This window comes from Macaca fascicularis, chromosome 19, assembly GCF_037993035.2.
Source record: "Macaca fascicularis isolate 582-1 chromosome 19, T2T-MFA8v1.1".
Classification (NCBI taxonomy): domain Eukaryota; kingdom Metazoa; phylum Chordata; class Mammalia; order Primates; family Cercopithecidae; genus Macaca; species Macaca fascicularis.
This window is the reverse complement of record NC_088393.1, coordinates 50,091,820-50,118,876: the sequence shown is the minus strand read 5'-3', so window position 1 is coordinate 50,118,876 and position 27,057 is coordinate 50,091,820. Positions and strand designations below refer to the sequence as shown.

General features: G+C 42.6%; 1 pseudogene; it reads left to right on the top strand.

Moving 5' to 3' along the window:
- Positions 1-619: 619 nt before the first annotated feature.
- On the top strand, positions 620-17,127 carry LOC102118976 (pregnancy-specific beta-1-glycoprotein 7-like; annotated as a pseudogene).
- Positions 17,128-27,057: the final 9,930 nt, after the last annotated feature.

Here is a 27,057-nt window from a genome sequence, read left to right as displayed (position 1 = left end):
CCCACTGAGCAACCAGCACAGGCCTCTCCTCACAAGAGGCATGAGAGATTCACCCTGCACACCTCCAGGAAGGACACTTTCCTCTGAGACACCCAGGTTCTGAATGTCCATCTTTGGAAGCTGTGGCCAAGCTAGACACAATTAGAGAAAGGAAGGATCCCTGTCACCAGGCAACACACAACTCACCCACAGTACAGTGGCAGGGATCTGGTGCAGCTCCAGCCTCCTGCACTGAAGGGAAGAGCCAGATGGGGATGAAAGAGGACAAAGGTCGAGAAAGTGCACCCTGACCCAGAGCCATGGGGACAGCAGGAGGCTGAGGCCCAGAACTGTGCTTGCCCAACCTACAGGGTATGTGTGAGACTGTATGTGTCTATGTGCGTCTCTTTTGTGTGTGTGTTTGTGTTTCTGCACATAGTGTCTGCCGAGGTTTGGTGATGGAATCATTGCTGAAAAAGGCAGAGGCCTCCACAATTCCCAGGGACCTGACACACAGACAAAAGGTAAAAGAGAAGGAGGGACAAGGAGGCAGGACTGAGAGGGGCGGGGACAGAGAGGTGCCCTGGGCACAGACCCCGCCCATGAGCCTGAGAAGTGCTCCTGCCGCGGGAAGAGGCTCAGCACAGAAGGAGGAAGGACAGCACAGCTGACAGCCGTGCCCAGAAAGTTTCTGGATCCCAAGCTCATCTCCACACAGGAGAACACGCAGGCAGCACAGGCCATGGGGCCCCTCTCATCCCCTCCCTACACACTGCACATCACCTGGAAGGAGCTCCTGCTCACAGGTGAGGAGAGAACTTCCTGGGAGAGGACAGGAGGAGGAAGCAGAATTATTGGATGGGGTCTCCTGGAGAGGGTGGGGTTCTAAAAAGTAAAAGGAGTCAGCACTTTGGGAGGCTGAGGTGGGTGGATCATGAGGTCAGGAGTTCAAGACTAGTCTGCTCAACACAGGAAAGCCCCGTCTCTACTAAAAATACAAAAAATTAACCAGGTGTGGTGGTGTGCTTCTGTAATCCTAGCTACTTGGGAGGCTGAGGCAGGAGATTTGCATGAACCCGGGAGACAGAGGTTGCAGTGAGCAGAGATTGCACCACTGCATGCCAGCCTGGGTGACCATATGAGACTCCATCTCACAAAAAAAAAAAAAGAAAAAAAAATACAGGAAAGAAGGTTCTGTTGGAGCCTGCATAGGGGAACATATACCCGAGAGGGACAGGGGTCAAAACAGGAAAATCACATTGAACTGGAATTGGTAAGAGGTAGGAAAATCTCAAGTGTTCTGTTTTCCCGGTTAATTATCACTGGCCACCACTTTTTGAAAAATGATAATAATAACTATTATCAGATGGCACTTCAAATGAAAATATAAGCAGGGCATGAAACACTGTCCTCAGCCAAAAACCTCAACAATTGGGGAAAGAGAAGAAAGAAACACTGGGCATGGAGGGCCCTGGGAACTCTCACATGTACAGGAGTCTGCCACCTGTCCGAGGCTCTGGGGTGCAACCAAGATCAAAAGTCCCAGTCCTCGGGGAACACATGCTCTCATGGGAAGCAAGATAGACAGACATGCAAAGAGATATAGAATGTGAGGTCAGATGTTGACCAGAGCTCCGGGGGGAGCAGAGCAGAAAAAGGTCAGAAAGGGAAGACCCAGTGTCTCTGAAGGAGGTGTTAGGAAAGAAGTCTAAGGATGCCCTGATGTGAGTAGGACCTGAGGGCAGTGTGGAGGGAGCTGTGCAGACCCCTGGGGAAGAGGATTCCAAACAGAAAAATGCCAAGGTCGGAAGTGTTGAAGGAATGAGGGTCATACTGCTGTCCTTGACACAATAAGACAGTTTGAGACACACACACAAACACACACACACACAGAAAAGGGGTGTGTGTGGGTGTGTGTGTGTGTTTTCAAGGCTGATGATTAAAGAGATCTTCTCAGGTCCCAGGGCCCCATTTTTCACCCCAATACATAGGTCTCAATATTGACTGATACTCTCTCTACCTCCTAGTATCACTTTTAATCATCTGGAACCCACCTACCACGGGTCAAGTCACAATTGAAGCTCAGCCAACCGAGGTTTCTGAGGGGAAGGATGTTCTTCTACTTGTCCACAATTTGCCCCAGAATCCTACTGGCTACAGCTGGTACAAAGGGCAAATAACAGACATCCACCATTACATTACATCATATGTAATAGACACTGAAATGATTGTATTTGGGCCTGCATACAGTGGACGAGAAACAGTATATTCCAATGCATCCCTGCTGATCCAGAATGTCACCCAGAAGGACACAGGATCCTACACCATACAAATCATACAGCGAGGTGATACCACTAAAGGAGTAACTGGACATTTCACCTTATACCGTGAGTGATTCCACATGATCCCTGGGTGTTGGGGGGGGGGGTCACTTCTACTTTGCACACACAGGATTGTCAGGCCTGGACTGTGCCTGTGTCCCTCTCTGCATTATGTCCCATGTTTGGGTTTCGGCATTTAGTGCAGGCCACACACAGAGGAGACAAACTTCAACAGATCAGAATTCCTTTCCTGCCTCCAGACCCTGCAGACACTTCTTGCACAAGAAGGACAGTCTGATGGGGGTGGGGGGTGCTCAGCAGGAGGAGATCAGCCTCAGACAAGCACCTCATGCCCTCTTCATGAACTTGACCCTGAGAAAGACCCTGGAGAAGTGAGTAGGGCTTTGCCTAAGAGGCCCCCTGAGAAACTCTCAGAGAAGCTCAGTCCTAGAGGCCTCAACCCCAGAGCCCTGTCCCTAAGTCCTTACTCGAAATAAAGCTGAGGAGCCTGTGCCAGCGCTGAGTTGTGCCAGGGCTTACTGGGACCAAGGATTTACCAGCTGTCTGAGGACTGTGTCTCCTGGAGCTGCTCACTAGCCAGGGCTCAGCCCTCAGAGCCTCATCTGGGCAAGGACACAGCTTTCTTCACCTGAGACTCAGAGTGGAGAGGACAGAAAAACAAGCTTTGTAGGCCATCAGTCAACTGTCTTGTGAGGCTTAGGACACTCCATAGTAACTCTAATGTCCCCAGAAGTAGAAACAGAAGACAGAAAATGTACCTGGCAGCAGCTTGTCCACAGGGATCTGACCTAAAGGTGCTCCCTCATGGAAGTGAATAGTAATAAATGCTGTTTGTGTGAACACCTCCACTGTGCCAAGCATTAGGTCAGGTGACTGTGAAGAATTTACAATTTATTCACAGATAGCATGAAAAGCCACAGTCCATTTGCCATTTAGCTTATTTGACTGAGAGAAAACTGAGGCACAGGAAGGCACAGTCACTGAACCAGAGTCACACAAATACAAAAGGCAGATCAGGGTCACATGAAGTTTGTCTGCAGCCACAGGCCCATCCTCTCCTCCACCAGAAGTGACGAATTATTGGGTTCGAAGGACACATAGTCATTTATTGGCTCAAATCCTCACTTCTTAGGCATCCAAACCTCAGAGGAGTGAGAGCAAATGGTCAGCTGATTAGTCTGTTCTCCAGAATTAAATCACCTGCCTCAACCGTTAGAGTCAGTGCAAAATATGTCCAGGCGTCCCCCTCAGATCTTAACCCCTATCACTGAACCTGAAATCCTGTGTTTCCAAAAGTGTCCATGTCACTGGCATAACAGGATAAAAGAGAGGACCTTGTTTTCTTTCCCCACTCACACCCCGCACCAGCACAGGCCCAGTGAGAGACACACACTCAGGAGCTCTCGCATAAAAAATGAAGGAATTGAATGAAGAAACGAATGATCCATAACCTCTTTAGAGACTGGATCACGGATGCAGAATTCTAGGAGGTTCTAGTCACACCTGTCCCTTGTCCTTCAGATGCTGACAAGCATGTTTCATCCCCCCACTACCTCTTGCCCCTAATGCCACCCCACCTCCTATAACTCTGAAGCTCTTTGGCCACTGGAGGGTTTTCAGGGCTCCCTCATCCTGGACTGTTGAACTGGGGCACCTGGTCCCTGGGGTCTCCGAAATCACTGTAGCCCCCACTGTTCACTGCCAGGCTGTCTCTGCCTCTCTCTGCTTCTCTGTGTCCCTCATTTTCCTCCCACTTCGTTCTACCTGGCAAGCCCTGTCCTGCACAACTTCTTCCTCCACTCCTTGGCTTTCCCCAAGCACTCCTTCTAACTACGCTGACTGTTCTGTTCCCTTCCTGCTAACACTGTGGCGTTGCCCACCTCCCAGGGAATAGGAAAGGCAAGAAATCACCTGCAGTTTCCACTCCTGCCACGCTTCATCTCGAGCCAATGTCCCCAGGTCACTAAGAGAAAGAACTTCCACTGTATCCCCATCCAGGGCTCTGTCCCTTTGTGAGGCTGTTCTGTGGACAAGACCGTGGGACAGGATTGGACAACTCCTCCATCCATTCTTATATTTCCCAGACAAGTTCTTCTGGCCTCCTGCACAAACAAAACCAATTTATCCAGATGGTGATTTGGAGTAAAGAAAGATTTTAATGAGTCCAAGTCTGCCAAACAGGAGGACAGAGGTTTATTATTATTCAAATCAGCCTCCCTAGTGGATCAGGGGTTAGAGATTTTCAAGGATAGTTTGAGGGGCACAGGATTAAAAAATGGGTACTGCTGATTGTTTGGGGATGGAATCATGCATTAAAATCTTTCTTTACTCCAAATCACCATCTGGATAAATTGGTTTTGTTTGTGCAGGAGGCCAGAAGAACTTGTCTGGGAAATATAAGAATGGATGGAGGAGTTGTCTAATCCTGTCCCACGGTCTTGTCCATTTTTTAATTTTTTTAATTTTTTAATTTTTTTATTCTTAAAAATTATTTAATGTCCAGACAATAAAATACCCAGGAAGCTCTAAAATGACACTATTAAAGAATGTGCACTTAATGAAAACAGATTTATAATGTTTTTTTTATTATTATTATTATACTTTAAGTTCTAGGGTACATGTGCATAACGTGCAGGTTTGTTACATATGTATACTTGTGCCATGTTGGTGTGCCGCACCCATCAACTCGTCAGCACCCATCAACTTGTCATTTACATCACGTATAACTCCCAATGCAATCCCTCCACCCTCCACCCTCCCCATGATAGGCCCCGGTGTGTGATGTTCCCTTCCCGAGTCCAAGTGATCTCATTGTTCAATTTCCACCTGTGAGTGAGAACATGCGGTGTTTGGTTTTCTGTTCTTGCCATAGTTTGCTGAGAATGATGGTTTCCAGCTACATCCATGTCCCTACAAAGGACACAAACTCATCCTTTTTGATGGCTGCATAGTATTCCATGGTGTATATTTGCCACATTTTCTTAATCCAGTCTGTTACTGATGGACATTTGGGTTGATTCCAAGTCTTTGCTATTGTGAATAGTGCCGCAATAAATATACATGTGCATGTGTCTTTATAGCAGCATGATTTATAATCCTTTGGGTACATGCCCAGTAATGGGATGGCTGGGTCATATGTTACTTCTAGTTCTAGATCCTTGAGGAATCGCCATACTATTTTCCATAATGGTTGAACTAGCTTACAATCCCACCAACAGCGTAAAAGTGTTCCTATTTCTCCACATCGTCTCCAGCACCTGTTGCTTTCTGACTTTTTAATGATTGCCATTCTAACTGGTGTAAGATGGTATATCATTGTGGGTTTGATTTGCATTTCTCTGATGGCCAGTGATGTTGAGCATTTTTTCATGTGTCTGTTGGCTGTATGCATGTCTTCTTTTGAGAAATGTCTATTCATATCCTTTGCCCACTTTTTGATGGGGTGTTTGTGTTTTTCATCTACAGCCATCTGATCTTTGACAAACCTGACAAAAACAAGAAATGGGGAAAGGATTCCCTATTTAATAAATGGTGCTGGGAAAATTGGCTAGCCATAAGTAGAAAGCTGAAACTGGATCCTTTCCTTACTCCTTATATGAAAATTAATTCAAGATGGATTAGAGACTTAAATGTTAGACCTAATACCATAAAAACCCTAGAAGAAAACCTAGGCAATACCACTCAGGAGATAGGCATGGGCAAGGACTTCATGTCTAAAACACTAAAAGCAACAGCAACAAAATCCAAAATTGACAAATGGGATCTAATTAAACTAAAGAGCTTCTGCACAGCAAAAGAAACTACCATCAGAGTGAGCAGGCAACCTACAGAATGGGAGAAAATTTTTGCAATCTACTCATTTGACAAAGGACTAATATCCAGAACCTACAAAGAACTCAAACAAATTTACAAGAAATGATCTGTTTCTGCTTGAATCTGCCTCTAGGTGGGGACCACGTGACTGGCTGTACCATTAGTCATGGGTATGGATGAGGTCAGCCGGTTGCCAGAATGCAAAGAATGAGAAACATCTCAAAAGACCAAACTCAGGTTCTACAAAAGTGATGCTATTTATAGGAGGAATTAGTTACAAATTTTGAAAACTCTGGCCAAATGACATTTGAGCAGTAAGGGATTATAGAAACTGTGCCTACATTTTAGCAGAATTCACTTCCCTCCTATAATCTTACTCTCATGGTCTTTCACCAGTTTTACAAAGGCAATCCCTTGGCAAAATAAGGGTATTAGTGTTATGGAGGAACTACTATCATTCTTGCTTCAAAGTTAAACCATAAACTAAATTCCTCCCATGGTTAGCCTGGCCTATGTCCAGGAATGAGTGAGGACAGCCAGCCTGAGACTGGATGCCACATGTATTCAGCCATGCTGGTTTGCTGTCACTGTTGTAAACTTTGCACTGACTCACCAGGCTGTCAGTTGTTGGACAGGCCTGCGGTGCCCAAAGCCCATGGGCTCATTTCACCCATTTCACTCGTGACTCCATCCTCAACCTACTATGGAGTTCACATTCTCCAGTCATTTCCTAGAGATTTCTGGTTTCCTTTCAGGCATATAACATACCTGAAATTTGTCACTCGGTTCTAATAGTAAGTAAAAAGCTACCAAACACAAAAGTCAACAACTCGTTAAAATCCCTAAGAGATGGCCGGGCACAGTGGCTCATGACAGTAATCCCAGCACTTTGGGAGGCCGAGGCGGGCAGATCATGAGATCAGGATATCAAGACCATCCTGTCTAATACTGTGAAACCCCGTCTCTACTAAAAATACAAAAAAAATTAGCCGGGCGTGGTGGCGGGCGACTGTAGTCTCAGCTACTCGGGAGGATGAGGCAGGAGAATGGGGTGAACCCGGGAGGCGGAGCTTACAGTGAGCCAAGACGGTGCCAGTGCACTCCAGCCTCAGCAACAGAGCGAGACTCCGTCTCAGAAAAAAAAAAAAAAAAAAAAAAAAAATGGGCTGTTAGAGAAATGAAGAATGCTTTTGATGCTTACTGGTAGACTGCACACAACTCAGGAAGGAATCCCTAGCTTGAGGATGTGTCAATAGAAACTTCCAAAACTGAAACAGGAAAGTTCAAAAAGAGTGGGGGAAAAAAAAGTGGAACAACATATTAAACTTCATATTTAATATTTTGTGTTGACAATCGCAATTTTTCAATTTTGTAGTTGTGGGACAACTACCAAGGCTGTAACTACCAAGGCACGCAATGGGAATACTGGTGGTTTCGGGGACTTCTTGGAGGTAGCCAGGTGGCTGCTACCTGATGGTTTTACTGCCTGTGCTACAAACCATTGTTTCATCATTATGATGCTATTTTCATAAGTTGGGGTTCTTCGTGTGGGGGACACATGAGCCACTGGCTTCTCACTTAGACTCTTCCTAATTCACACAATCTTAAACACTAGTTGTATTTTCTGAGGTTAACAGAAAATGAAGAAAGCATTTCAAATACCTGTTTTGGGCTCCTCCAAATTTTTCCTAACTCTGCACAGAAATTAGAAGCAGGGAATTCTTTCTATATTTACTAACATAACACACATCACTTCTTTTAATTCAGCATCATTCCTCCTTTTATGTAATTGACACACTGACCAGTTCTGCCCTTTTAATGGGACTCTCTCTACTTAAGGAGTTGCTAATTTCAAATCACCTTTGATATCTTTCTTTGAGCATAATGTGATCCTGCAGGAATTCACGGCACACCTAAAACTTAATTTGTACTCAGGAGAAATACTACTACCAGCAATTGATCTTAGATATTTGGACCATCAGTAAAAATTTCCACTTATGACAACATTTAATGTTTCCTCCAAATTTTGCTATTGTTGTTGTTACTGGAGTCAGAATATAGCATGAGGTCTAAATTCCTGACAACTTTTTATGGGAAAATTACAGTATTACAAATTGAGCATCCCAAATCCAGAAATCCAAAATCTGAAATGCTCCAAAATCCAACACTTCTGAAAACTGATGTGATGCTAAAAAGAAGTGCTCACTGGAGCATTTTGGATTTTAAATTTTTCAGATTTGGGATGCTAAACCAGTACATCTACTGCAAATATTCCACAATTGAAAAGAAGTTAGAAATTCAAAACACTTGGTTTTAAGCTTTCTGCATAAGGAACACTTTATCTGTATGAACTATAGGCATGAAGCTGCACAGGAGATCTCTAGAACCTCCTCAACCTGCATAACTGAAACTGCACACTCACAGAACAATGCCCTATTTCCCAGACCCCAGCTCCTGGAAACTACTGTTCTACTCTCTGATTCACTCTGGAATCCACTGAGATGAGGTACATAGAGTAGTCAAACTCAGAATCAGAGAGTAGAATGTCTAACAAGAGAAAGTATCTGCAACACTTCTTCCCAAATATTGGTCTATATCCACCAAACACATACGGACCATGAGGGCCAGACTTCTGTCATCAGTTCATGTTCGCCCTTTCCACCTGTCAGTTCTCCATTTTCAAACTTCCCCATGTATTTCAGGAAGATCCACATAGTCCTCACCTGCCCTCTACAGGGAGAAGGGAACATCATGGACAGAGAACAGGGAACATGGTCTTGTTCCAAAGCTATCAGAGCTTGCGTGTCCCCTTCACTCCTTGTACATCATTCCTTGGACTCTGCTCTATCTTTAGAGGTCACTGGCTCAAGTCAGTCACTATGAGACAGCTGGGCAAGTGCCACAACTTGTAGCTCCACTCCCTGATGACTGAACTGACCTCCAGGCTTGACTCTGGTCTCCCCTGTGTTATTTCTGCTGAAGTACTCAGTCCCAGGCCAGGCTTGCCAGTACCCAAAGGGTTTAAGGACATTGGGAAGTTCCATCATCCATCTCTAGGATATCCTTGGAAGGGGAAGCTGAAGAGAAAACATACCCTAGGGGGCAAAGTAAGACTGAAACTAAAAAGATTCCAGCACTGCATGCTCCAGGTGAGGACCACAGGGTGGGCCAGGCAGGCAGTTGGAGAGGGAGAGACACAGAGAGGCACCAGGGGCTGTGACTGCTGGTCCCATGTTTTTCCATGACCCAATGCCGCTGCTCAATTCACATTTGGGAAAGTCTGTGCTTCTCCCACATACAGAAGGCAGCGACACAATCTCTGAGCCCTCAGATTGCCATGCATCTGCCTTGTAACACATACACCTGCCATGGACTTTTAGGGACATGGGTGTGCTGAGAGGTAGGAAATGCCAACTCTGATTGAAAAATGTCTTTGGAGGAATCAAACGTGCCGCACAGTACAATCTTCTCTCTGTTATCTCCACAGTGGAGACTCCCAAGCCCTCCATCTCCAGCAGTAATTTAAACCCCAAGGAGGCCACGGAGACTGTGGTCTTATCCTGTGATCCTGACACTCCGAACGCAAGCTACCTGTGGTGGATAAATGGTCAGATCCTCCCTATCAGTCCCAGGTTGCAGCTGTCTGAAAACAACAGGACCCTCATTCTATTTGGTGTCACAAAGCGTACTGCAGGACCCTATGAATGTGAAATGAAGAGCCCAGTGAGTTCCAGCCGCAGTGACCCAGTCACCCTGAATCCCGTCTGTGAGTATCTTCTGTTCCTCTGTGAGCCAGGCTGCCATCCCAAATACACATGGCCAGAGGCCAGGCCTCCCAGTCCCTCTCAGGGGCAAGTACAGAGACCTTTACCCCTGCACATCAAAGCTGGCCATGACTACAAAGAGTAGGCTTCAGCTTGATCAACAATGGGAGAGAAGAGGCTGCTCCTCTCACAGGAGACTCAGGGTCCACAGCTTATGATGGGAGAAACAGGGGAATGTCTCAGGCTCCAGAACAGTGAACACAGCAAGGATTTGGCTGGGATTTCAGTGTTGTGACTAGGCTCACAGGGTCACTGTGGCCTTTCCACAGACCAGGATTTTCCCTTCCCTCTGACAACATCAGCTGTGACTTTATTCTCTTTGCTCCAGATGGCCTAGATACCCCCACCATTTCTTCTTCATACACCTATTACCATCCAGGGGAAGTCCCCAAGCTATCCTGCCTCACAGACTCTCACCCACTGCCAGAGCTTTCTTGGCTGATTGATGGGAAATTCTAGTAATCCAGATAAAGAACAAAGTGTTCTTTATCCCCCAAATCACTAAAACATATGGAGGGGTCTATGTCTGTTTCATGCACAACTCAGCCACTGGTGGAACAAATCTCATAATCCAGAGGATCATAGTCCCTGGTAAGTGGATCCCTGGAGCATTGCCAATACGTTTTCCAGTGAAGTTTCTCTGGCTATCAGGGAAGAGCCACCTGCCCTCTCCAAAAGGAGAGGGAAAATCTAAAACCCAGGACAGGGAATATGTTTCTGCTCCAAAACCACCAGCTTTTGCCTGTCGCCTTCACTCCTTCTACATCATTCACAATGAACAATCTGAAAGGAAATTAAGGAAAGAATTTCCAATGACATTAACATCAAAAGGAATAAAATATTTTGGAATAAGTTTAACCAAAAAGGTCTAAGGGTTATATCATGAAAACTACAAAACATTACTGAAAGAAATTAAAGACGACATCATTATATGGAAAGACTATTCACTTTCACGGATTGGAAGAATCAATATTGTTAGGAAGACAATATTACTCAAAGTGAGCTGCAGATTCAACACAACTCCTACCAGAATCCCAGTAACATTTTTTGCAGAATTACAAAAATCTGTCCTAAATCTGACCTGACAGGCTCTTAATTGATGACTGCTACAACAGAGACACTGAAGAAAAGATGCAACCATGAAAAGGTGGAAAGTGTTGATGACATAGAAAATAGCAATCATTATTTCTCACATCCCAAAACCTTCAAAAATATACAAGTGCAGCATGGCCAGTATGGAATTGACCAAAAACTAATCACCAAGCTAGAAACATGGTGAGAGAGAGAAAAAGGACAAGAACGTATTTGGCCTATCACCTCCCATTTTTGCGTACTAATCTGATGCTGAAAAGAAATGCTTACTGGAGCATTATAGATTTTGAATCTTTCAGATTTGGGATGTTAAACCAGTAAGTATGTGACAAATATTTCAGAATCAAAAAATGTCAGAAATCCAGAACACTTTTTGTCCTAAGTCTTATGCATAAGAAATGCTCAATCTGTGTGAACTATAGGCATCAAGCTGTATATAATATCTTGCATAACTGATACTGCACACCCATGACCAACTTCTGATTCTTCCCACTCCCAGCTCCTGGCAACCAGCAGTCTCTTCTCAGATTCACTCTGGAATCCACTTCCATGAGGTCCCTAGAGTAGTCAAACCCATGGAATCGGAGAGTAGAGAGTACAATAAAAGAAAATATTTCCAAAACTTCCCCCAAAATTTGTCTCATTTCCATCAAACACACATGGTGCAATGAGGACCAGATTTCTAGCAGTTCATTCCCACCCTTTCCACCAGTCAGTTCTGCATTTGCAAATGTCCACATGTATTTCTGGAAGGATCCACATAGTCCTCACCTGCCCTCTGCAGAAGAAGAGGAAACTTAAAGATCCCAGAACATGGAATATGGTTCTGCTCCAAAGCCACCAGCTCTTGCCTGTCCCCTTCACTCTTTCTAGATCATTCCCTGCACTCTGCTCTATCTTTGGAGGTCACTGGTTCAAGTAAGTCATCATGAAACACCTGCAGAAAACTGCCCCACCTTGTGCCTCCACTGCCTGATGACTAAACTGACCTCCAGGCTTGACTCTCGTCTCCCCTGTCTTATTTCTGCTGAAACATCCAGTCCCAGGCCAGGCTGCTCAGTATCTTCAGGGTTTCAGGACAATGGGAAGTCCCATTATTACTCATCTCTAGAATGTCCTTGGAAATGGAAGATGCAGAGAAATCACATCTAGCGGGGCAAAGTAGGATGGAATTTGGAAGGGGCACAGCAGTTGCACATTCCAGGTAAGGAACCCAAGGTGACCCAGCCAGTCAGTACCAGGGGCTGTGACTCCCACTGACGTGTCTGTCCATGACCCAACACTGCTGCTCAATTCACACTTGAGAAAGTCTGTGCTTCCCTAAGACAGAGCAGGTGGCCTCACAGTCTTTGAGCCCTTAGATCACCGTGCATCTGTCTTGTGACACATGCACCAGTTATTGGCTTTCAAGGACTCAGGTGGGCTGAAAGGTGGGAGATGCCAACTCTGATTGAAGGATGCCTGTGGAGGAATCAAAAGTGCCACACGGGACAAACTTCTCTCTGTTATCCACACAGCGGAGTTGCCCAAACCCTACATCACCAGCAACAACTTCAACCCCATGGAGAATGAGAATGTTGTAGCCTAACCTGTGAACCTAAGACTCAGGGTTACACCTACTTGTGGAGGGTAAATGGTCAGAGCCTCCCGGTCAGTCCCAGCCTAAAGCAACCTGGTAAAAACAGGATCCTCATTGTACCCAATGTCACAAGGAATGACACAGGACCCTATGAATGTGAAATATGGGACCTAGTTGGTAGCATCCCCAGTGACCCAATCACCCTGGATGTCCTTTGTATCTTTGGTTCCTCTGTGGGCCAGGCCACCAACTAAAATCCAAACGACCAGAGGCCAGGCATCTCAGTCTCTCTCAGGTCCAAGTACAGACACTTTTATTTCTGGACACCAGGGCTGGTAATGACTCCCTGCCCAGGTAAAACCTGAGTAGGCACAGCCTTAACCAAGAATATAAAGGGAGAAATTCTCTTGTCATGGGGGACTTGGGGTCTACAGGCTGTGATGGGAGAAACAGGCAAATACCTCAGGCCTCGGCTCAGTGAACACAGAAGGGGTTTGGCTGGGTCTTGAGGGTGTGTCTTGACTCAGAGGGACACTGTGTCCCTTTAAGAGACCAGGAGCATCCCTTTCCCTCAGACGACATCACCTGTGGCTTTATTCTCTTTTCTCTAGATGGTCCACACGTCCCCAGCATTTTGTCTCCATTCACCTATTACCATACAGGAGAAGACCTCTACTTGACCTGCTTCGCGGACTCTAACCCACCAGCAGAGTATTCTTGGACGATTAATGGGAAGTTTCTGCAATCAGGACAAGAGCTCTCAATCCCCAAAGTTACTGAAAAGCATAGCGGGCTCTATGGTTGCTCTGCTCGTAACTCAGTCACTGACAGCGAACGTTCCACATTCAAGAGGATCAAAGTCTCTGGTAAGTAGATCCCTGCATCATTGGCAATAGGGTTTTAGGTGGAGTCTATCAGGATTTCAGAGAAGAGTCAGGAAAACATTTTTATTCCAAGCCTGTGTCCCATGGGCAGAAGAAAATCCTAAATTCTCCTCCTGAACCCTCCCAATTTGTCTCTACAGACACTCTTCTCCTTGTTTCTCTGTTTTCTCATGGCTGACCTTGTGTCCAGCCTGAGAAAGGTAGGGAGGGGGCTTTGTCAGCCCTGAGCCCTATGTGGTGGAAAAGACTTCACAGAGGGACAAGAGGAGAGCCCTCAAGGTCAAGTTGCTTCTCACTGTCACCAACACATCCCTTTCTACGAGGTTTTTGTTGTCTTTTACCTACTCCATGAGCTACAACGAACATCTGAGGTTTCGAAACCAGCCCATATTTTTCCCCCAAATGAGAGGAGGAAGCACCTTGGATGAGAGAGGAGCAGCTCAGTCCGCTCCCTGATCTGCTCCGGGCTTCTCCGGTGACTGGCGCTGCCTGACTCCACCTGGGGTGGGTCCAGCATGTGTGGAGAAAGATCCCTGGTGGCCTGTCCTGAATTTGGCTAAATCGAGCTGCCAGTTGAAGTGAAGCCTAGGCAACAGGGAAATAAGAAGAGAGGGAGCCTCGGGGCAGACTCTTGAGCTGTGTCCTGGCTCTGAAGTCACCAGCTGTATGAGGTTGTGGGCACTGCACGTGGGACACAGCACAGAGGACAGTGAGTGATGCATACTTGAAGAAATAGGGAGATTCACCTCTAGGGCTCTGGATGGCAGGAAAGGGGCAATGCCAAAAAGTGTGTATACTGTGTAAGACTACCAGGACACTTTTTATATATCTAATAGAAGGGTTATCAATAACTATTTCTAAGTGTACAATTTAGTGTTTTGTAACCATCACACTATCCATTTCCAGAACTTTTTCCTTTTACCATATTAAATCTCTGTACCCAATAAACAGTAACTCTCACTTCTTATACCCCTAACCCTTAGCACCCACCATTCTACTTTCTGTCTCTATGTAACTGGCTATTGTATCTTTTATAAATGGAATTATGTAATAATTATCCTTTTGTGTCTGGCAAATTTCGGTTAGCATAATGTCTTCAAGGTTCATCCATTTTGCACGATGTATTGGAATTTTATTCCTTTTTAAGGTTGAATAACATTTCGATGTATACATATACCTCATTTGCCTACCCACTTATCTTTCAATGGACTTTTCCATTGTTTCCATTTTTTGGCTATTGTGAGTAATGCTTCTCTGAACATCAATGTGCAAATATTTGTTAAAATTTCTTTCAATTCTATAGGCAGTATGTCCAGAAGTGGAATTGATGGATCGAATGGTAATTTATTGTTTAATTTTTTGAGAAACAGCCACACCACTTTTTACAGTGGTTATAACATTTCCCATTCTCATCAGCAATGCACTAGAGCTCCAATTTTTCCATCTATTTGAAAACACTTGTTGTTTTGTGTTGCTGTCATTGTTGTTTTTTATCAAAGCCATCAAAGTGTGTGAGGGGGTGTAACATTATGCTTTTGATTTTGCATATCTCTAAGTATTTGTGACGCTGAGGAGCTTTGCATGGGCTAATTGAATATTTGCATATCTTCCTTGGAGAAAACTCTATTTTAATCCTTGGTTCATTTTTTAATTGGGTTTGGGATGTTTGCTAGTTTTTCATGTATTCTGGAAATTAATTTCTTATCACACTTATAATTTGCAAATATTTTTCTCATTTCATGGGTTGCCTTTTTACTTTACTGATAATGTTCTTTGATATATAAAAGGTTTTGATTTTTATGAAGTCCAATTTATCCATTTTATTTGTTGCCTATTCTTTTGTTGTTACAACCAAGGAATCATTGTGAAATCCAATATCATTAAGGTTTTCTTCTATCTTTTCTTCTAAGAGTTGTATAGTTTTTGCTCTTACATTTAGATCTTTGATCTATTGTTGGTTAATTTTTGTATATGGTGTTATGTAAAGGTTCCACTCATTCTTGCCCTTGGATATCCAACTTTCCCAGTATCATTTGGTGAGAACACTGTCCTTTCAACATTGAACGATCTTGGCACACTCGATGAAAATCATTTGGCCATACATGCAAGTATTTCTTTCTGGGCTCTCTGTTCAATTTCATTAATTTCTATGTCCTCCTTTATGCCAGTACCACACTGTATTGGTTACTGGGGCTTTGTAGTAAATGCTGAAATCCGGAAGTGTCAGTCCTCCGGGCTTCATTCTTCCTCTTCAAAGTTGTTTGTCTATTTAGGGTCATGCGTTTCAATATAAATTTTAGGATAGATTTTTCTTTTTCTGCAAAAATGTCACTGAGTTTCTGATAGGAATTGTATTGAATCTGCAGCTCACTTTGGGTAGCATTGTCCTCCTAACAATATTGAGTCTTCCAATTTATGAAAACAAAATGTCTTTCAATTTATTGATGTCATCATTAAGTAATATGTTATGGATTTCAGGTATAATCATTTTACCTCTTTGGTTAAACTTATTCCTAAAATATTTTATTCTTTTTGATATTAATATGAGTTAAAACTTTTTCTTAATTTCCCTTCGGATTGTTCATGGTTAGTGTATTGAAATACGACTGATGTTTGAATGTTGATTTTGTATTGTGCAACATTACTGAATTCATTTATTAATTCTAATAGGTTTGTTCCATCTTTAGGATTTTCTACATATAACTTCAAGTTATCTGCAAACAGAAATAATTTTACTCCTTTCTTCCAATTTCAACGTCTTTTTTAAAATTCTCGCCTAATTTTTCTGACTAGACCTTTCAATACTACATTGAATAGAAGTATCAAAAGCAGCATCCTTATCTTGTTCCTGCTCATACAGGGAAAGCTTTCAGTCTTTCTCCATTGCGTATGATGTTAGCATTGGGTTTCTCACATATTGCCTTTATGTTGAGGTGATTTCCTTCCATTCTTAGTTAGAATGTTTTTACTGTGAAAAAACATTGAATTTGATCAAATGCATATATTGATTCAACCTTATTACTGATTATAGTTCTATTCATATTTTTGTGTTTTTCTAGTAATTTGTCTATTTCATCTATCCAATTTATTGGCAAACAATTATTTACAGTAATTTCATAATCATTTTATTAGAATTGATAGTAATCACTTCATTTTCTTTTTTCTTTTTCTTTTCTTTCTTTCTTTCTTTCTTTCTTTCATTCTTCTCTTAAGAGAGAGACAGGCTCTCACTTTGTAGGCCAGCCCAGGCTGAAATACAGTGGTGTGATTATGGCTTACTGCAGCCTCAACCTCCTGGGCTCAAGCAATTCTCTTTCTTCAGCCTCCCAAGATACTAGGAATACAGATGCATGCCAATATGCCCAGCCAATTGGTTTTTAATTTTTTTTGTAGAGACTGGGTCTCCCCAGGTTACCTATGCTGGTCCAAACACCTGGCCTCAAGAAATCCTCCCATTGTGACCTCCCAAAGTGCTACGATTAAAATATGACCCATCATACTCAGACTCCATTTTCATTTCTGATTTTAGTAATTTTAATCTTCTCTCTTTTTTTTCTTAGTCAGTCTATTTAATGGTCATCCATTTTGTTGATTTTAACTTGAAGAATCAACTTTTGGTTTCATTAATTTACTCTATTCTTTTTCCATTTTCCATTTTATTTTTATCCACTCTAATCCGTATTGTTTCCTTCATTCACTGTGCTTGGGTTTCGTTTGTTCTTCTTTCATATTCTGAAGTATGACAGAGTTTGCTTCATATCATTCTTTTAAAGGTTTCATGCAGTCAATGAAACAAGAAGACACACACAGGAGAACCAATGTCAGTTGCTATATTACTACCATCGTCATTAGCCTTGAGGTCAAATAGTCCCAGAATCAAATCTCAGACCCACCTATTACTAGCCAAATGACACCAGGAAAGCTTCTACACTACTCTAAGCTTCAGTCTTTTCAATGGCAAAATGGAAATAATATCTACCTGACAGGCTTACTGTGTGAATTAAATGAAGTACAGGTAAACTATTTAGCACAGGGCCTGGCACATAGGACGTGCCCCTCAAGAGTACCTGTTTCCATATATATATAGAAAAAGAGGTAACACATAAAACTCTAGGACATGGTGACTGATTACTTGTGGGAGAGAAAGGAAAAAAGCTAAGTGCAAAGAACCAAGCCTGGCATGTTAGTTTTTACCAACTGAGATATATCCAGGATGGGATTAGACATATAAGATAATTTATCAGGGAAGACACCTCTGAGGGAATGTGGGACAGGCATGAAGGTAGTATGGGAGAACCCACAGACCACTATGCAAAGCTGACTCCTGTGAAAAAGAAAGAGAACGAAGTTTTAGGTATGAATACAGTTCTAAGAGAGTTTTTGCAAGGCTGATGGGTAGTCCTCCTACCAGGTTCCCATTAAAGTTAAATAGAGCCTCAGAGAACTACACTTGCTTTCATGCCCTTGCTGGGAGCCTGCGGGAAGGAAGCTTTCTGTGTAAAGGACGTGGTGAATTTGAAATGCACTGACCTGGGCCTTCTGTCAATTCTGTCCCTGCCATGAAGACCTGACAGGGTCTCATTCATGGTTGCCACACAGAGACACTGCGAAAAAGATGCAACCATGAAAAGGTGGAAAAGGGCAAATTCTAATGACATAGAAAATAGCAATCAGCCTTTCTCACATCTGAAAGCTTTCTGAAATATCTGAGTGCAGTTGAGAATTGACAGAGGACTGATCACCAACTTAGAAACACGGTGAGAGGGGAAAAAACCTCCAAGAATATAACCATCTCCCATCAAATTTCCTACAGAAATAATGCATTCCTTGAAGAAACAATTATAGAGTACCTCATGTTACATGCCTGTTCCTGAGGCTTCCCCCAGTAAAATAACATCACCACCATTCCTTCTTTTATTTCTTTCCATGACAGCTCCTTTAAGAAGAGCACAGCTATCCTGGAATTTTCCGATATAGCAACCGTGATGTCATTTCTGTATTTCAGGAAGACTGGCAGGTATGATGGCCTTTTCTCTTGTTCTGTTTTCTGCAGGGCTGACTGCCATGCTTGTGAGAGGGAAAAGACTTATTTCCCTGTATCTGGGACTGGATCGCCTCCTTCCTCCACCAAACTCCTGCTTCTCAGCACTAATTCCTGCAGTTCCCTTTCTACCTGGCCTTTATGCTCCCTCTACCCCAATGTCGTTTGGACATAATTATCACCAGTCTCTGCTCATTTGTTTCTCAGATTCACATGAGAAACACAATTCCACATTATGAAACCCTCTTCATTATTTTTCACATCTCTCAATAGTGTAATTCTCTCCATTCCCATAAAGCTCAACCATTTCTCAAAGTGTTGCTTGACTTCTTGTCTCCAGACTTTGAAACCTTCCTTGCATATGACTGCCTCGTTACTTTTCTAAAATCTAGTTAATTCACTTAATCAAGAATCCCCAAGGGTCTACTCTAGCCTATTTGGTAAGTTCACATTTCTTCTATTTACTAATCCTTCCCACTTCCTTTACCTCTACTTCCTAGTATAATTCCTCCATCCTAATTACAACGGTCTTCCTACACATCCCTGCCCCTTCACCCATATAGACAAAAAATTCTTAGCTCCAATGCTATGCCTAAAAACAGGGTGAATGCCCCTCCACCATCTGCACTACAGACTTAACCACACCCTTCATCACAAGCAATCTCCGACCTCATGGAGAACAAAGACTTTAGGATTAGCCTGTGTACCTGAGACTCAGAACAAAACCTATGTGTGGTTGAGACTTTTTCCTGATGACCAATTCACGTGTTCAGAAAAGATACAAAAATGAAGATGGCAAAGTCCCTACCCCAGGGGACATAAAGCCTAAGACAGGGAATGAGACCTGAAAGCAATCATGATACCAAAATAGAAAAAAAAGTGAAGGCCACAAGAAATCAGAGAAATCTGATGGGAAATACAGCTACACATTGGAATCAATGGAAAATATTATTAAAAGTGGATGCTCAAGCCCCACCCATGAGTTCCAGTTTAAAAGTCTGGAGAGCGACCCAAGCACTGGTAATTTTTAAGTCTCCCCTGATACTGCAAACATGTAACGAGGAAGGAGAACTCCTGTTGTAATAGGTAGAACTTAAAACTAAATCAATGATTTTCAGCTAGAAGTACTGGTATTACCTAAAGACCTTTTTCAACATAAACAAGACTATACTTTTGTGGCCCCAATTATTAATGGGCTACACCAAGAACTCAATAATCCAGTTGGGAAACAGAAGCTGAATGGAAAAGCCACCTTATTTGATATATTAAAATATATATAAAGTATTTTCAAATGAGTGATAAGTGATGCTAAACCTTCTCTAAATAATATTTATGGGAATGTTAATAATATGAGTATTCTAGGCCGGCGCGGAGGCTCACACCTGTAATCCCAGCACTTTGGGAGACCGAGGCTGGCAGATCATGAGGTCACGAGATCGAGACCATCCTGGCTAACATAGTGAAACCCCATCTCTTCTAAAAATACCAAAAGACACTTAGCTGGGGGTGGTGGCAGTCACCTGTAGTTCCAGCTACTCCGGAGGCTGAGGCAGGATAATTGCATGAACCCAGGAGGCGGAGCTTGCAGTGAGCAGAGATCATGCCACTGAACTCCAGCCTAGGCAACAGAGCAAGACTCCATCTCAAAAAAAAAAAATAAAAGAATTTCAAAAAAAATGAGTATTCTAAAACCTCTATGAAATTTCTGGAAATCCAATATGTTATCAGTTATAGTGTCATATGCCACAGAAGTAACTAGATTTCTACATGAACTCTGTCTTTACCATAATAAACCTAATAAAAATCTCATTAGATTTCTAACCATAGCCATTTTAAATCTTTGTCATTCCCAGATAATTGCTATGATTCTTACTGGAAGTATTTATAATCAGCAACAGTCCAAATTTGCTTTTTCTTCGAGGTGATATATGGAAAAAGTCTCTGACAACGACTCTTTAATACAAGTTTCTGATAACTTCGGTATCATAGCACCGGACTCTCTGAGAACTTTCAAACTTTTAATGAACAGGCTGATATCTTCCTGGAATTCAAGACAAAGAAGAAAAAAAAACTCAGTTTTATGGGACTAAACAATACAAAGGATAAGGTTTTCATAATTTTTTATTTGAAAATGTGCTGATTCTTTGAATGTTTTTCCTCCAGATTTATGAACTTTCTCTTTTAAGCTATTAATACTTTACAACAATTTGGTAAACTATACTTTTGTAAACAAAAATGAAACATTTGCTTTACTCCCAGTCTGAGTGCCCCAGAATTGGGAAACTATTCATGAGTATTCATATGCTTATGGTAATAAAGTTATTTGCACAAGTTCAGTAAGAATCTACTCTGTTTATAACAGGACACATTTGAAAACACTGGTTATACTACCAAGGCTTTGACTGGGATGTTCTATTTGAGAATATACATAGAATAAACCCATAGGGAATGCAGGCAAAGTCTGAAATTGGCCTTGGTTTGGCTTCCTAGTCTCAAGAGGTTTTGGAAGTTTAATCTGAGAGTCTTATAAAACTTCTAGCAAAGCAAAATTTAAAAAGAGCCCTATGGTCCCTTGCTACTCTTGCTGCACTTAAGAAAAATATCTAGGCAACTTCAGTGAGACTCAACCTATTTTGCAAACAAATTCATCCTACTGGAATTATCCTTGGTAAAAATAGAGACTCCTATGTAGAGAAAAATTATATTGAAAAGAAAACTGTAGTACACCTGTTACTGAATTGAACCATTCTTCATTATCTTTGAGTATTTAAAATCCATTGGTAGACTGGATTGGACCCTGAATTCTTTTAGTTTTTCCAATTCAATTTTCTATAATGAAATAATTAAGAACAAGAACAGCTCTGTTAAAACCCTCATGTCTCAGGTGTGGGCCACTCTGAGTTCACCAAATGTTCAACACCATAACTTAGAGAAACTTAAACTGCAAACCAGGACAACAAGTTGATGAGTGTACACTGTGGACAGCTTTTCTCAAGATGTCAGAACAAGACTATCAATCATGATGAAACTCTTACCTGTCTTAATTTGTCCTTGCTTATGCCTGTCTCCTTTGCTTCTCAGAATAATGCTGTACTTAGGATTTCACAAGAAATACCTTCTGAGAGTAAGTTAACAGTGTCAGATATATCATGTCAACCACACCTTTTACTTTTAAGGTGGAGTTTCTGTCTTCTTGCCCATGCTGGAGTTCAATGGCATAATCTCGGCTCACCACAACCTCCACCTCCTGGGTTCAAGTGATTCTCCTGCTTCAGCCTCCCTAGTAGCTGAGATTATAGGCATGCGCCACAACACCAGGCTAATTTTGTATTTTTAGTAGAGACAGGGTTTCTACATGTTGTTCAGGCTGGTCTCGAATTCCCGACCTCAGGTGATTCGCACGCCTCGGCTTCCCAAAGTTCTGGGATTACAGGTGTGAGCAACCACACCTGGTACACACATTTTTACCAGAGATCCTTTAATCCACCCAAAGTCTGACGTAAGCTGCATCTTTAACACACTATTTCCCTCAAATGTATGGAGTGTTTTTAAGCTTCTATTTCTATACTTGCCTATTCTTCTCACTGCCTGTTTTAATTTAAAGTAGACATGCAATGCTAGAAAATAGAATTGCTCTCCACCAGCTAAACACGGGGGAGCCTGGGCAGTTTCTGACACTTCTTATTGTACATGGATAAATACATCGGGTATTATAGATACTCAGTTGTAAAAATCAACAAATGTGCTGCTTGGTTAAAATGACTAGACTCTTCTGGCTTCTTCTTTGATCTACTCTATTGTAGTTAGTTTGCATCTTGCCTAAGGTGTATATTCCAAACTGTTGATATTTTCGTCCTGATAGGGATACTGGTAGTCTCCCTCATGTGGTGCAATTTACAAACATTTTTATTTGTGTGCAAATGTTTCTGTGCAGTCATCCTTCAAATATCAAATTGTTTCCCTTGGGCTGGAATTCAAAAACTCAAGGAAATGTGTGGTTTATGGACCGGGAGCAGTGGCTCATATCTGTAATCACAGCACTTTGGGAGGCCAATGCAGGCAGATCACAAGGTCAAGAGTTCGAGACCAGCCTCGTCAATATGGTGAAATGCTGTCTCTACTAAAAATACAAAAGTTATCTGGGTGTGGTGGCGTGCACCTGTAGTTATGTAGGGAGAACCCCTGAAACCATTGCTATGGAATAAAAGATGAAACGATCCTGATTATTGTAAATACAAAATTGCATGCAGGATTGTGTATTTACACAATGCCAGTTTGGGCTGCCAGAATGAGCAAACAGCACGTGGTGTACTTCCCCCTGCAGAGAGCCTATAAATGGACGTATAGTCAGGGAGGTTTCACGTCACCAAGATTCCTATCCCAGAAAAGCAGATATTCATAGCTCTGGGAATGGAATACAACCCTTGTGGAGAGCCTATAAATGGACACATGAGGGGAGACTGTTCATACAGATAAGGTAGGGTTATAAATGCCCTTATCTTGCCACAGCTCTTCTAGGTCTCTTTGGGGTTAAGGCATACTCCCTTCAGAGAATTTTTTGGTTTACCCGGTTGTCTAGCTTCATGTCCTGTTTCTATTGATTGTTTGCAACCAGCTTTTCCTGCAACTGTTACTGCTGATTAATATCTTGCTAATCATAGGTTATGGATTGACTGTGTTTCTGTTTTAAGGCTCTGTTAGAAATTGCTGATGCACACACTATGCTGTAAATTCTTATCTCTGTATACTGTACTTCTGCATAAAGATGTTATGTTAAAGAATTCCTTCATCCCCATGTGACCATCTCACCTCATAATCAAACAACAATGAATCCCTTGCTGACCTACCGCCACCCTCACTAAACTTAATAATAAATGTTGGTATATCCAGTACATTGGTGGCATCGCAGGACCAGAAGGCAATGACCCCCCGAACCCAGCTTTCACTATCGTGTGTGTGTCTTTTATTTCTTGACCTGCCAATCCACCTGGGAACAAAGATAGAGACCTGTTGCATGGCGGGCTGCTGGCCAGATCCCTCAATATCATCCCAGCTACTTGGGATGCTGAGGCGGGAGAATCGCTTGAACTCGTAAGGCAGAGTCTGCAGTGAGCTGAGATCATGACACTGCAATCCAGCCTGGGTCACAGAGCGAGACTCCATTTAAAAAAAGAAAAGGAGGAGTGGCGCCAAATGGCCAAATAGAAACAGCGCCAGCCTCCAGCTCCCAGCATGAGCAACACAGAAGACAGGTGATTTCTGCATTTCCAACAAAGGTACGGGGTTCATCTCACTGTGGCGTCTTGGACATTGGGTGCAGGAGAGTAGGTGCAGCCCAACGAGTGAGAGCAGAAGCACGGTGAGGCATCACCTCACCAGGGAAGTGCAAGGGGGAAAAGAATTCCCTTTCCTAGCCAAGGGAAACCGTGACACACAACACCTGGAAAATCAGGTCACTCCCACCCTAGTACTACACTTTACCAAGAGTCTTAGCAAACGGCATACCAGGAGATCATATCCTGCACCTGGCTCAGAGGGTCCCATGCCCATGGAGCCTCCCTCATGGCTAGCACAGCAGTCTGAGATCTAACTACAAGGCGGCATTGAGGCTGGGGGAGGGGTGCCCACCATTGCAGAGGTTTAAGTAGGTAAACAAAGCAGTCAGGAAGCTTGAACTGGATGGAGACCACCGCAGCTCAAGGAGGCCTGCCTGCCTCTGTAGACTCCACCTCTGGGGACAGGGCATAGACAAACAAAAGGCAGCAGAAACCTCTGCCCATGCAAATGTCCCTGTCTGAGAGCTTTGAAGAGACTAGTGGTTCTCCCAGCATGGAGTTTGAGATCTGAGAATTAACAGACTGCCTGCTTAAGTGGGTCCCTGACCCCTAAGTAGCCTAACTGGGAGACATCCCCACTAGATGCAGACTGACACACCACACCTCACATGGCCGGGTACAACTCTGAGGTGAAGCTTCCAGAGGAATGATCAGACAGCAACATTCGCTGTTCAGAAATATTCACTCTTCTGCAGCTTCCACAGCTGATACCCAAGCAAACAGAGTCTGGAGTAGACCTCAAGCAAACTCCAACAGACCTGCAGCTGAGGGTCCTGATTGTTACAAGGAAAACTAGGAAACAGAAAGGAGATCCACAACAAAACCCCATCTGTATGTCACCATCATCAAAGACCAAAGACAGATAAAACCACAAAGTTGGGGAAAAAGCAGTACAGAAAAGCTGAAAATTCTAAAAATCAGAGCCCCTCTCCCCCTCCAAGGGAGCACAGCTCCTTGCCAGCAATGGCACAAAAATGGAGAGAGAATGACTTTGACGAGTTGAGAGAAGAAGCCTTCAGACAATCAAACTTCTCTGAGCTAAAGGAGGAAGTACGAACCCAGAGAAAACAAACTACAAACGTTGAAAAAAGATTTGACAAATGGCTAACTAGAATAACCAATGTAGAGAAGTCCATAAACGACCTGATAGAAATGAAAACCAAGAGATGAGAACAATGTGACAAATGCACAAGCATCAGTAACCAACTGGATCAATTGGAAGAAAGGGTTCAACTTGAAGATCAAATGAATGAAATGACGCGAGAAGAGAACTTTAGAGAAAAAAAGTAAAAAGAAATGAACAAAGCCTCCGGGAAATTTGCGACTATGTGAAAAGACCAAACCTACATCTGATTGGTGTACCTGAAAGTGACTAGGAGAATGAAGCGAGTTGGAAAACACTCTGCAGGATATTATCCAGGAAAACTTCCCCAACCTAGCAAGGCAGGCCAACATTCAAATTCAGAAAATACAGAGAATACCACAAAGATACTCCTCGAAGAAAGCAACTCCAAGACATATAATTGCCAGATTCTCCAAAGTTGAAATGAAGGAAAAAATGTTAAGAGTAGCCAGAGGAAGGTAGGGTTACCCACAGAGGGAAGATAGAGACACAAAAACCCCTCAAAAAAATCAACGAATCCAAGAGCTGGTTTTTTGAAAAGATCAACAAAACTGATAGACCACTAGCAAGACTAATAAAGAAGAAAAGAAAGAAGAATCAAATAGACACAATAAAAATTGATAAAGTGTGTATCACCACTGACCCCACAGAAATACAAACTACAATCAGAGAATACTATAAATACCTCAATACAAATAAACTAGAAAACCTAGAAGAAATGAATAAATTCCTGGACACATACACTCTCCCAAGACTAAACCAGGAAGAAGTTGAATAATTGAAGAGACCAATAGCAGGCTCTGAAATTGAGGCAATAATTAATAGCCTACCAAACAAAAATAGTCCAGGACCAGACAGATTCACAGCCGAATTCTACTAGAGGTACAAGGAGGAGCTGGTACCATTCCTTCTGAAACTATTCCAATCAATAGAAAAAGGGAATCTTCCCTAACTCATTTTATGAGACCAACATCATCCTGATACCAAAGCCTGGCAGAGACACAACAAAAAAAAGAGAATTTTAGACCAATATCCCTGATGCAAAAATCCTCAATAAAATACTGGCAAACCGAAACCAGCAACACATCAAAAAGCTTATCCACAATGATCAAGTGGGCTTCATCTCTGGGCTGCAAAACAGGTTCGACATATACAAATCAATAAACGTAATTCAGCATGTAAACAGAATCAAAGACAAAAATCACATGATTATCTCAAGAGATGCAGAAAAGGCCTTTGACAAAATTCAACACCCCTTCATGGTAAAAACTCTCAATAAATTCGGTATTGATGGAACGTATCTCAAAATAATAAGAGCTCTTTATCACAAACCCACAGCCGATATCATAGTGAATGGGCTAAAACTGGAAGCATTCCCCTTGAAAACTGGAACAAGACAGGGATGCCCTCTCTCACCACTCCTATTCAACAGAGTGTTGGAATCTCTAACCAGGGCAATCAGGCAAGAGAAAGAAATAAAGAGTATTCAATTAGGAGAAGCGGAAGTCAAATTGTCCCTGTTTGCAGATGACATGATTGTATATTTAGAAAAAACCATCGTCTCAGCCCAAAATCTCCTTAAGCTGATAAGAAACTTCAGAAGAGTCTCAGGAGACAAAATCAATGTGCAAAAATCACAAGCATTGTTATACACCAATAACAGACAAACAGAGGGCTAAATCATGAATAAACTGTCATTCACAATTGCTTCAAAGAGAATAAAATACCTAGGAATCCAACTTACAAGGGATGTGAAGGACCTCTTCAAGGAGAACTGCAAACCACTCCTCAGTGAAATAAAAGAGGACACAAGCAAATGGAAGAACATTTCAAGCTCATGGATAGGAAGAATCAATATCATGAAAATGGCCATACTGTCCAAGGTAATTTATAGATTCAATGCCATTCCCAGTAAGCTAGCAATGACATTCTTCGCAGAATTAGAGAAAACTACCTTAAAGTTTATAAGGAATCAAAAATAGCCCGCATTGCCAAGACACTCCTAAGCGAAAATAACAAAGCTGGAGGCATCACGCTACCTGAC